The sequence below is a fragment of the Protopterus annectens genome, chromosome 13.part0 (assembly GCF_019279795.1).
Source record: "Protopterus annectens isolate FY-2018-M chromosome 13.part0, PAN1.0, whole genome shotgun sequence".
Lineage (NCBI taxonomy): Eukaryota > Metazoa > Chordata > Ceratodontiformes > Protopteridae > Protopterus > Protopterus annectens.
The window spans coordinates 980,946,783-980,961,083 of NC_056747.1; positions in this window are offsets into that span (position 1 = coordinate 980,946,783).

Here is a 14,301-nt window from a genome sequence, read left to right on the forward strand (position 1 = left end):
TTGATGCATCTGCCCTGTTCATACATCCAAACCTGATGGCCTGTTGCCATCAATTAACCCTGCATGTTGTTGGACTGTGTATTGCTGTTCAAATTATGCATGTGTTATGCACGCTGTTCAATGGTGTGAATATCTGGGTGTTTGGTTAATGGGAATACTAATGCATGCTGTTACAACTAATTGTGAATGGTATTATATGTCACTAACCTAAACTGTCATGACATAATGCAAAACATAGAACGACAGGGTAGGCGGGTTCCAGCGGACCCACCTCTCCCACCTCAGCTGGCGAGTGCACCTGGCACTAGTGCCGAGTCCGGACCCTCCTCCGGTGGCCCTGTGCCACCTGCGGGTGGAAGCGCTGCAGGGGATGGGGCTTGCCCCCCTCTGCAAGTGTGGCCAGAGGAGAACCACCACTCACCCCTCCATAGCGTCCGGACTGTGGTGCGTAGGGAGATTCGGGACTCTGTTCTCGAGCCCCTACGCCAGCTTGAGGCACGGGTGGCACAACTAATGGGCATGCCTGTTGCCTGGCCTACACAGCCCCCAGCACAGCCCCATCCTGGGCAGTGAAGGAACAGTGGCAACTGCCTATGGGTGGGGATATCAGTTCCACTGTTGCCATCTATGGGCTCATGGGCTCTGGATATCCAAACCTCCGTCCCCGTCAATTGTGTAACCCCAACGCATGTGTCATACACTGCCCCTGTATGCGTCTTGTTTGTCTTGTCTGTTTACCTACCCAACCTACCTCCCCAGCTGTACTGACTTTCTTCACCTGACATACCACTCTCACCTGAAAAAAAAAAAAAAAAAGGGCACTCTGTACCCACAAAAAAAATATGCCCCATACATAGCTGCCCATTCCACACACATGTCTGCTGGACATGGAATCTATCAATTACAATTGGCTGTACAACAAGTATTATTGTTGTCCTGACACCTCTCTCAGGGGTGGAAGGTTTCAAATGTCACACCAAATTACATACATATGCACAGCTGTTGCTGATGAAGAAATGGGCAGCTATGGGCCTTACCTACATCCCTCCTGCAAATCCCAAGCTTGTTTCCCTACTGTCTTACCCTCTTTGTGACCCCTTTTTCACCACTTTCCTGTCTCCCCATTTTCATTTCTTTCAAAGAAAATAGCGAGGGTGTGCGCCAGAGTAAGCACTGTTAAGCGGTTGTAAGTGGGTGTGTGCGTGTGTGCACGGAGCTAACCGCCAGTGCGCATGCGTGAGCTCTGCGCAAACCAGCGCTAACCCGGTTACAACTGCTTAAAAGTGCCTTAGTCACTTTGATTGACAGGTCCTGTACTCAGTTCAAAAGCAAAATGAAATCCCACTGTCAATCCCGAACCCAGGACCTTGGAAACACTAGTCTGTATGACCTACCACTAAGCCATGACTCTTATACAAGAACATTGTGCTAAAATAAATATAACATGTAATAGTAGGGATGAATGTAAAGGGAATATAGGATGTGTAGTACCCAAAGCATGTCATGTAGAATTACTGTCAAAACTACTGGATTCCCACAATAGTACTGTGTGAACACAAACAGCCATGCTAGTTGGTAGCTTGTAGGTAATAATGTCAGTTAAAGTACATATATAAATGTATGTATATGTACATATATATATATATATATATATATATATATATATATATAAATATATATCTATATATAGTTGTAGGAGTCATTGTGCATACACACTTACTACAGGGAACATGAGAGAGGAATGGAGAATTGTGAATCTACAACACAGCCTGAATAATGAGAGAGATACTAACCTTTACACTCACAGAGCACTGTCCACAGCATACCAGCATGGTCCCCGCCCTTACAATCTGAAAGGGCAACGCCTATCCCACATACCCTTTTATAGCACTGACCTGAAATCACAGTGAGAACTGCAATCAGTACACTAGTGGCTGTATGCAATTAGCAAATGCTGGCTTACAATTGGTGCAGAGGCCATCACATGGACCTATGCAGATACCTACAAAAGCATCCAGTACTAACACTCCACACATGCAATACATTCATTGCACTGTCTGGAAGCAGACAGAGGGAGAGAGAAAAGTGAAAGAGAGAGAGAGAGAACAAAAAAAAAAAAAAATTATACACTGTGACTCTGTCACCCGAAGCTGTCAGCAGTAACAGTAGCAGCAGCAAGCAGAAGCAGTGGTAACACAACCAGCTGCGACAAACACAGGTAATGCAAAGTAGCAGGTTAATAGTGTGCATACTGTGGACCCTCCAAATGTGTCATAGGTCTGTATCTATAGGTATGTCCATGTGATATGTTGTGTGTACGTAGTTCCACCAAAAGGGGATGACCATACATTACATGTCAATCAGTCTTAGGCCATGATCCTGGCAGCAGTTGTCTGTGCGTTGCCTCCAGCAATGGCTGTAGTGGCTGCTTTGAAAGGTCAGCCAGGTTCAAAAGGCAGGATCAGCCCATCACAAAGGCACACTGGCTGGGAACAAGTGTCTGCAGGTACCCGATATCACTGCATATGCATCCCATATTGCATAATTCCATAGCTTAGCAGACCAGGCCGGTTATGCATATGATGTGGTAGTTCCCAGGGTCAGTCGAGGTGCCTCCTTAGTGGTGTGGGACCACTGTCGCTGTATGCCACTGTCCAGGTACATATCCTGTAGTACGGCCAAGATAAATTATCAGTGTTATATGCGGTTGTATGTCCTCTCGGTGTGCAGGTAGCACACATCCAGGGATACCATGAGGTCACAGTGATGCTGTGTGTTCTGCTCTGCTGAGGGCGGCCCTCACCTGGACATGTGAGATGATAGGGAGTTTACATACAGCTGTGATAAATATTTCAACTGGTGGGGGAGAAGGAGGGGGGATACGTGCACCGAACATGTCTGCAAGACTGTTGCCAATATCCGTGTGTTTGGTGAATGTTAAGTAGGTGTGTATTAACACAGAGCATATCTGAGGCATGTGGTCCATATGTGTAACATAACTGAAGAAGGCCTTGTGGTCATCCATAGTATTTGTGGCCATTTCCCTCCCAGAGTAGGCCGTGGCCATTGTTATGATGGACTGTAGCGTAGTACCAGTGCTGACCACAGATGCCTTCCCTTAATGTGAATGTGCTCTGTCCTGCAGTAGCCTCCTGCTATTGTTATACAATCTGCCTCTGTCTGGGGTCCACCGGACAGGATGCCTAACCTTTGTGCATAGGATCTGGGTTAGAAATGTGTGCGCAAGTTCCATGCAATCTGTGGCATGTCCGTGGTAAGCATTTGCAAAGGGGTCAGCAGTGTGGGTTGTGGTTTCCACTGGCCCAGTGTGCTGCATGGATACCATCTCAGTCCCAGCAAGTGAATAACTGTCTAATCACATACATATCAAAGTAGTCTACTGTGCTGGTGGTGGTGGTGGGATATGTATATCCAGGCTGAGTAACTTCTGTCCACATCACAGTAGTGGATGGCGTCCCACATACAGTACCTTGGGATGAACCCCCAGAGTGAGGTTGTGCATTGGACCTGTCAGTGTGTGCTGACCGATGGGGCATGCTACTATGTTGTGTGGAATGTGGCAGGTATTGTTGCACAGGTGTTGGCTGAGCACTGATATCTGGCCATGTACCTGTGTATCCACCACGACACACACACATGCAACATATGGGAGTAGTAGTATATCACTACACATGAGTATCATGTATAGCATGTGTGCCATATATTGCTGACATAGTCTGCTGATATCCTGTTTGTGTTCTCTTCCAGGGAGATGGCGCATCAGCGTAATCCCGCCTACTCTGTAGCGGAAGGCAAGGAGATCCACCAGAGCCTGGTGTGGGAGTATGACATCCTGTTTTCCCGCACCAGTCAGAATCAGCAGGAGAGGGCTGCACTGTGGCAAGACCTTGTCCGTAGGGTAAATGATATTGGCACGCATAACAGGACATATGAGCAGGTACGACATCACTGCAGTGATTTAATCCGAAGTGTCCGTCAGGGTGCATCAGATATCCACAGGCAACAGGTTGCCACAGGAGGTGGGGTGGCCACACATCCCCCCCTCACCAGACTGGAGGGGCTACTCCTAAGTGTGGCTCCAGCCCCTGAACAGCAACAGCAGTACACCTGCATTATGATGGAGGCTGGTTCCACACAGCAGCACGACATGGAGCATGCAGGTAATATGCCATATGTACACTTGACTGTTCTGTACACTGTATCATATGCAATATCAATGGCACAGTTGTGCCCACTGACATTAATCTCATCATTTCTGCAGGTCCCTCCAGGGTTACAGCAAGGCAGGCCATCCATGCTGGTGAGTGTGTTTAACATAACCTATAATAGTCCTGATAATGCTAGTAACAGTAGTGTAACTCAGTAGTGCTGTGTGTGTATACTGCCGGGTGTGCATGTGTGCATGTGTGCAGGTGTGCCTGTGCCCATGTGTGCATGTGTGCATGTGTGCAGGTGTGCCTGTGCCCACGTGTGCATGTGTGCATGTGTGCCTGTGTCCACGTGTGCATGTGTGCATGTGTGCATGTGTGCCTGTGTGCCTGTGTCCACGTGTGCATGTGTGCATGTGTGCATGTGTACACGTGACCACGTGTGCATGTGTGCATGTGTCCATGTGTGCCTGTGTCCATGTGTGCATGTGTGCATGTGTCCATGTGTGCATGTGTGCATGTGTGCATGTGTGTAGAAGTGCATCACTGGTAACAATGTCTGGAGACTGTAAACTGTGTTTCCTGTCTTCCTCCCACAGGTTCTGGTGCTGCTCTGGTGACCTGCAGCAGGGAACCTGAATCTTGTGCCACGGGTACTGGTAATGATGATATTTGTGTAATGGTACAGGAAGGTGTGTCAGGGTCTGCCATTGGTCAGCAAATTGACAGTACACAGCTGTCAACCCCATCATTGCGCACAGTCATCCTGCTAGTACATCCTTTGTCACCATTGTCCCTAGGTGATGGACAGGATACAGTGGGCATAGACCAGGGTAATGTGGTACCTGTGGCACATGCGTCCCCACACAGCAGCCATGGGCAGGGTCCTCCGATGGTACCACACAGACAGTTGCCCATGGGTTCTCATGGGAGCATCCGTGGGCGTACTGCCTCTGGCCGACGTGCCCAAAGAGGTCTGTCAACCTCAGCTATGTTTCATGTGTCATGCAGGCACAGTCGCGTATGGAAAGGTACACCAGACAGGGTCTGAGGGAGCTGAGAGCATGTCGCACAGCCATGACAGACAGTATGCGTGACATTGCGGATGCTATCCGTAATTTCACCGATGTCATAGACAGACGTTGTGGGGACATATTACAGCAGTTCCACAACCAGATGTCCATGAGCCAGGGCAATGTTGGGCATTTGCAGTGTCGATGTGGCCGTATGCCGGCAACAGCAGCAGCTGGCAGTCGGTGTGGACAACAACAGGCTCGCGCACACCCCCATAGTGCCAGCAGCTGCCCCAGCAATGCTGGGTCTGTGTTGTCATCAGAACACCCCAGGAGACCATGTGCACGTGGCTCTGGACAGTCCCAACAGGGACCTGTGTCCAGTCAACACACTCCCGCTTCTGATGACAGTACCCAGTCTGGCTTAGTACTGGATATGGTCCGTAGCACCCCTGCCAGGCACAGGTACCGTGTCCATGCCCACAGACACTGATCTGTATGACCTGCCAGGTGCAGTCTGTGGCTGTCCACAAACCCCTGTATATGGCAGCCATGAGGTGGAACTGTGTGCGTGCATACACACATGCGAAATGTTAACACCTAGGGCAACCACATACATGCACACACTGCACCAACACTGCCCCACCCTGTACTGCTGCCCCTCACCAACACACATACACACATATGTCAATTGGTGGTATCAGTGGCTGACTCAGGCATACCTAATCCACACCCTGTGCATATGATGACACTGTGCCACCTCCTGCAATCTCCAACATCATTGCGGGAACAGGTAAACACGTTGCACAGGGTGACTACATAGAAGTGTATTAGTAGTATCATGTTGGTAACAGTACAGTGTGCTGCTATGACTGTGTGTATATCCCAGCATGCCTGCTGCAGTAACTGTATGAATGTCCTGAATTGTTATCTGCACCCATAGTACATACCAAAGTGTAACAGCTGCACATAATTGCATGCCGGTGGTAAGGTTGTCAACAGATAGCCGCATACATGGGTAGCACAGGGGAAAGCTAGCAAGTAGTGATATGCAATGGTGGACATGTACAGTAATGGTGTCAAGTTGCCCTAGCGACTATGCAATGTGGATGTTCGCTCATGTAGATATGTGTGCAGCACCAATGTAATCCAAATCACAAATAACTATGACATAATATCAGTTCTACCATGGGCATCTGCGCTGTGTATTCCTGGGTACATGTTGATAGTGCCTACATATTTGCATTGTTACTTACTGTTATTGTTACCCCTTCTTTGTTGTACAATGCACTACTTCCAGCCTTGTTTACTGTAGCTTTGTTTGCATGCATGTTCGCTTGGGGTTCCCTGGAACACTGCTTACACCTGCAATGCAGAGTTACAGTGCTTCTGTAGACTCCTAGTGACATCTGCATAGCGTACGATACGTATGTCAACTTTACACATGACAGAACATCACTGTCTGTCCTGTACGCATGTACGTTGCCTGTGACACATTGCACATGTCTTACCTGGCATTTACCCACGTGTGCAGTCATATATGCCAGTGCTATGAAACAGTAGCGGTACACCCACACATACACACCTTCAGTATGTTGTTCCCCATTGGCTCTATGTGTTGGTACTCGCCATGGCAATCACACTACTAGGGTAGCATGTGCAAAGGTAACCTGTGAATCATTTCTATGGTCCAGTTGTGGTTTATGTGAGTCATGTGGCAATGTCGCAGCTGCCACATGTATGCAGTCAGCCATCACCCTTGGCCAGGAACGTACAACACATGTGTGGGATGCCACCACACAGCCAATCTGGGGACTGGGCTCTCTGAACCCAGTAATGCCATACCCTGTCAGGTGGCATGTCATATATACTACATCCTGGACAAACGTCAACCCCAATCCCTGCTGCTACTATTGATAAAACCCCTGAAGATGTTTCTGATAGTTTTGACCAATTCTTTACTGAGACATTTCAGGCCCTAGCTAGCCATCTACCTCCTAGCTCCCCTGGTCCTGAAAGTAGCACCCCTAGAAACCTACTTGCGTTCAGCTGCCAACCATTCGCCACTTCACTTCTCCGTACATTGATTGAAACAGTAAAACCTACTACACTTTCTGCTGATCAACTCCCTGCCGAGTACCTATCAAAATCAGATGATGCTATTGCTTACCCCGTCTCAAAAGTAATCAAACAAACCATGGTAGAATCTAAATTTCCCACCATCTGGAAAATATCATGTGTAATCCCACTTCACAAAGGAGGCAGCTCTACTGAATTCTCCAATTATAGGCCAATAGCTATACTCTCTCCACTTGCAAAGATTATGGAAACTTTATTCATAGACAATTCATGCACCACCTAATCCAAAATCGCCTTATGGCAGACACTCAGCATGGCTTCCGTCCTCATCACAGCACTACTTCAGGCCTCCTAGCCTTTACTAACACCATAAACCATACTTGCAACACTAATTATATATCCTCAGCCCTCTTTTTGGATCTTTCCAAGGCATACGATATGGTTGATCATCAACTTGTAATCCACACCCTGCAAACATTCTGTCTAGATACTGGAGCCTTCCAATGGTTTCAATCCTACCTGCATGGTCAACAGCAGGCTGGCCTCTGGAAGAACAAACTCTCTAACCTTCTACCTAACACCCTCAGAGTACCACAAGGCTCTATACTAGGGCCCTTGCTGTTCTCCATCTTCATTAACGACCTTTATACTGTCATCCCAAAAGTCAGCTGTATCCAATATGCTGAAGACTCTACTCTGATCTGCTCAGCCACATCTCCAGTAGAGTTATGGTCAGCTACCCAGACCACCTTTAATACAATAGAAAACTGGCTTTCTGAACATCATCTGATCCTAAATCCCAAATAAACTAAACTGCTGTTATTTCACCAACACGTAGGTCTACTGCTTTCACCTTTACCATAACATCAACTGATGGCACAATAATCTCCCCTGACCAATCTACTAAACTATTAGGTGTCATCATAGACAATAATCTCAAATGTGACCTACATGTTAACCAAATTATCAAAGCCATCAATAAAAAACTAGGGTCACTTTACAGAATAAAAGCATTCCTAGCCCCTCCAGCTAAAGGTGCCATAGCTCGCTCATACCTTCTTTCAACCCTTCTGTATGCATCCCCTCTACTCTCGAATATGAACAAGACTGTCCTTAACAAACACTCAATTTGCTACAACCACATTGCCAGGTTTGCCACTGGGCTGCCTTTTAGGACACATCATTGCATCAATCTAAATCAGCTTGGTTGGCTTGCAATACCCAGCCTAATACAGTATAACCAACTGATTATGGCCTATAAAATCCTCTATAATCTGGACAATACTCCTGCACTTCAAATATTATCACCCCCTATAACAATCCTAGACCACTTCGATCCTCTAACAAACTACTAATTCAGACTAGCAAATTTAATAACACAGCCAGTGATTCTCTCTTTGCAAACTCTGTAAGTAGATCCTGGAACTCACTTCCAGCTGATATTACCTTACTTTCCACCTTAGGTCAATTTAACACTAGACTCAAACAACATTTGTCACTTAACTGGCTATGTCAATGTATCAAGCCTGGCTAACTCGAATGTGTAAAATCTGTGAACCAGTTTACTGTGTAATTTAATTTAATCCTGACTTGTGCTCAGGACTAACATTAACCTGTGGAACATGTTTAACTTGCTTACTTATGTAATCTCTGTAAATAATCTGTTTGTAATATGTAATGCTGGTATTATGTAATGCTGTATCTGCTTACCCTTGTAGCTTTTCTCCCCGGGCCTCCCCTGGAAATGGACATGCATCCAGTCGGACTATCCTGGTCAACAAATGTAGGATAAATAAATAAATAAATGAAATATATTACAGTGACTACAATACAAGTCAGACATTGACATGCACTGACAGCATGCTGAACACACTGGGGCATACGTGGGGACTTAGAATAGCATCCTGCCTGAGCATCACACACCTCCGCAGCTGGCACACAGGCATATGTTCCGTCGGAACAGAGCACATGCCACACATGGCACACACATCCCTGTGCCACACACTCACAGCCTGTAGGGCTACACAACACACCTGCTACAGACGTGTCAGGTACCTGTCTTGGGTGCTGCACTGGGGTCCCGCTCAACAGGCTGTATCTGGTGAAGGTCACAGTGATATGCCTCAGGGGCACTATGGTCCACCACAGAACACATGCATACAGGTCAGTCAGAGGCATGGACACATATGACTCACTCATTGACCATGCCAGTATGGCTGACCTGAGACATACCTCCCTGGACTACATGATAGGGAACATAGAATGGATCTCTCAGCATGTGGCATGGGCCAGTATGAGCCTGATCTTGGTTGCCAACATACCCTCACCAGGTATGCTACCACTATATGTGGGAAGGGTGTTGTATGTCTACATTATGCTCAGTCTCCACTGTCATTCATAGGGTATCCGCTGGCTGTCAACGTGTGCTTACATGCTAGGGAAGCCACAATGATGTGCAAGGGTCATCTTGCACGAGATACCCATGGCCCGATGTATAATGGCAAAGCTCCTTGGTACACACATACTGCCTTATGCTGCAGGACATGGTTTACATAGCCACCTCCGTGGGTATCACACAGGTTAGGACACTAACAGTGCTGCTACACAACAACAACAGTGTACACCGGAAGATGCATGCACCAGACACTGTCCTCAGCATGCTGAACTGCAATGTCTGTGCAGTACCAGATTCCTGATTCATGGCTCACAGGTGATACACACACCTCCAGGTTGTTGGCACAGCACAAAGCATCAGGGCCTAATCATGTGCAGCTAACAGTGTGTCGGACTGCCATCTGGTTCATAGCCTGGCACACACAACCCTCCCATACACAGGAAGACCACCTATCCTCCATAACAACACTGGCAATATGACAGTCTCAAGAACTGTGTTTATATGGCTGGACTGCATCTAGCCAAACATTATGCGTGAGCATTGCTGTAGCTACAACACACTAGTTGAAGGGTTCACAGCATGTGGTCACTGAATTGCAGTGGAATGACATGTTACCACTACCACAACAGGTGGGAACATGCAGCACCTGTACATCGACTACATGTACACTATATGGCCCAGACCAGATGTGTATCCCCTGCTGTAGGTAGTTTACCATATACACCCACACTGTATAGAGACATACCACGTGCGGACCCTGCACAGTAAGACACAGTCATATTGGTATACATTGCAAATACCATTTATCCACTCGAGGCATGTGTCAGACATGGTAACTACTGCAGGTCACAGGTATTTATGTGTATGTGTCACACACATACATCATGTGTGCAATGCCATTGCTGGTTTAGGCAATGGCATGCATTGTTATGTACAAAGACCCACACAAGGTCATACTGTGTGACACAACCACACGTGGCAGTTGTGGGTTACCAAAACATACCTATCTGTACTCTGACAATGGTAATAGACACAGTAGCAGAGCGCACTATTGGCATTACTAGCCAACTAGCCCTGTTTGGCTGTGCTGATAGTGTGGTGACATCCCCTGTGTTTACTGGGGGAATATGCAGCATCTGGTGTATTGTAATATTTGCCAAAAGGATCTGTTCTCTCACACTTGCATTTACACACACCCTACTACCCCCACACACATGCATCGCTTGCCATTTGCAGGATTCATTCCCCTACCTAACTAAGTCACGACACATGAAAGAGACGCATTAGCAAAGCGCACTATTCAGATTGCTAGATAGTTCCTCTTCTCTGGCTGTACTTATAGGGTGCTGACAACATCAGTATTTTGAAAGGGTAATGTGCATCAGGTAGTATGATCTCCTGATTGCCAAAACTAACATGTTTTTCATACAGAAATGCACACAAACAAACTCCCCACATCCAAACACACACACATGCCATTTACAGGTTTCAAACTCCTACCTAACTACATTACGACACTTGGGAGAGACGCATTAGCAGAGTGCGCTATTCGCATTACTGGGAGGCTTCCCTTCTCCTGCTGTACTTATAGGGTGCTGACATCATCTGTGTTTAGAAAGGGGAATGTGCATCCTGTAGTGTGTTCTCCCAGTTGCCAAAAGGGACATTTCCCTTACACAAAATTGCACACACACTAACCCCCCTCATCCAAGCACACACACTTGCAGCATTCAAACCACTACCTAACTATGTTATGACACTCGAGACGGACGCATTAGCAGAGCACACTATTCGCATTACTGAGAGGCTTCCCTTCTCCTGCTATACTTATAGGGTGCTGACATCATCTGTGTTTAGAAAGGGGAGTGTGCATCCTGTAGTGTGTTCTCCCAGTTGCCAAAAGGGACATTTCCCTCACACAAAATTGCACACACACTAACCCCCCTCATCCAAACACACACACTTGCAGGATTCAAACCACTACCTAACTATGTTATGACACTCGAGATGGACGCATTAGCGGAGCACGCTATTCGCATTACTGGGAGACTATCCTTCTCCTGCTGTACTTATAGGGTGCTGACATCATCTGTGTTTAGAAAGGGGAGTGTGCATCCTGTAGTGTGTTCTCCCAGTTGCCAAAAGGGACATTTCCCTCACACAAAATTGCACACACACTAACCCCCCTCATCCAAACACACACTTGCCATTTGCAGGATTCAAACTACTACCTAACTATGTTATGACACTTCAGACGGACGCCTTAGCAAAGCATGCTATTCGCATTACTCGGAGGTTTCCCTTCTCCTGCTGTACTTATAGGGTGCTGACATCATCAGTGTTTAGAAAGGGGAATGTGCATCCTGTAGTGTGTTTTCCCCAGTTGCCAAAAGGGACATTTCCCTCTCACAGCCTTTCACACACACAAACCCCACTCACCCACACACACTAAGCATTTGCAGGATTCGAACTCCTACCTAACTATATTATTGCCATAGACCACATCCCTCATAACATCAGGAGTGGGCCCGTATCTTTACTCTTAGAGACTCGAGAACTGGAGTGGCAATTAAAATTAGAAGCGTTTAGCCCTCCTGGTCTAAACGAAAACTGTAACATTGCTTGTATTTTTAAACTAAAGAGTTACTTGAGATGACTAAATCTTTTAAAGTAAACATATACATTTTTTAATAATTTTATAAGTAATATCTTGAAGAATTGACTCAGGTTCATACCACATTCTTTAGTATTTCTTATGCTATAATAAAATCTGTACAGTAATGATTAGCAAAGGTTTAGTATTTTTAAAACATTTTAATTTTGTTATTTGAGTGTTTATATGTTATTGTGGTTTCTCATTTAGATGTTTATTTTTATTTTTTCTTACAGTAACATTTGGAGGGAACATTTTGGTTATTTTCCTTTAAGGAAACCCAGAAGTGACGTTTTTGTGACTTCACTTTTTAATTTTAAATTCTGGCGCTAATTGTATGTCCTTTACTCTGATGAAGCTACCGTGTTTCAGTAGCGAAAACGCTGAAGTATTTTTCATTAAACCTGCGTTAAGTAGACACAAGTGTGGATTACTATTATTATTTTTCCTTGAGACTCCTGCGTATTTGGCCCGCCTGTTACTTTGACTTTATATTATGACACGTGAGGGAGATGCATTAGCAGAGCACACTATCGGAATTACTGTGCATCTGTTTTGCACCTGTAGTATTTATAGGGTGCTGACATCTTTATTTCTACAGAGGTATGTACATGTAGTACTACCTGTCAGGTGGGGGATAGCATATATATGCATTTGCAGCTACCTACGTCAGGGTCAGATATGCACATCGCACTGGCAGGTTATGTTCTATACCATGCTTTGGGACCACAGGACCTGTATCACAACACAACCAGTCCAGAACACCACACCCACATCCAGGACACACACTTAGCTTCCCTGGGAACAGTGCCAGGATATGCAGGTGTTCACATACACCATTCCAGTTGTTAACATCAGGTACAGGCATATTGTGTGTGAGAACTACTCAGGCCTCTACCACTTTACCCTACAGCCACTACAATTTGTGGGTCCATGTGCTATGGCAGAACCACACACCACAGCCACATGGGGGAATACATATTGCACCTGTCCATCTGCAACGTGGGTACTCACTGTTCCACACCAGAGGTAGACCACCATTGTTGATATCTGACCATACCCACCTTTCCCTGGACATCCATATCCCATCTCCACCCCCAGGCAAGGTTGTCACTGCACACAAACTGTATTTAGCACAAGCAGACTCTACACTTGTGTAGACTGGGGTGGACGACTTCAGAGGCCCATGCTGGAGGACTATACTGGCCACTCAACATAATCCTTGACAATTGCATTCTATGAGCATGTGTACGGTTTGCATTGGTCATGCTATCCCACATATACCCATGACTGCTCCACAACAAGACACCTGTCAGCTGTACACCAGCCATATATGCGCCGTACAACAGACAGAGTGACCTAATACATTGCAGAGCTGCAGCCCACAGAGGGAGGACATCTGTGAACAGTTCTGGCACAGCACTTCATTCACACATACTCATTACAACACAGTGTTGACAGTGGAATCATCCAGAGAATGCAGATAGGGCTACCCTCAGTCTGTTATTGACGGACACCTACTATCAGAGATCCTCAGCAACACTCTCACAGCACACACCGACAACATGGCTGTGGCTTAGCACATTCAATCCCTGGGACCTCCACGGTGCCCCTGCTTGACAGAGGCACAGCTCACTAGCCTCACATGTTGCCTTCTATGACCTATTTTACAGTGGCACAGTAGCCTACTATCCTGGGGATGCAGATGCCAAGCACACTCTGGCTGAGCTGTCATTCCCTAGGGCAACAAGCCTAGTATTGACCTCTACACCCATATGTTCAATTGTCAGATGCACAATATTTGTTGTGCTGTTCTACTGTTTGCAGGTCTTTATTGCCATAGCATTCCCTGTTCCTATAACCAACTTGTGTATCTGTGGAAGATGTTTGCATATGACGGCGATCCACTATATCACTTATGTCTCTGTAGTCATTTACTGTGTGCACTGGGCTGATTGCTGTGTTGTGGTTGGTTCCTGGACTGACACGTAC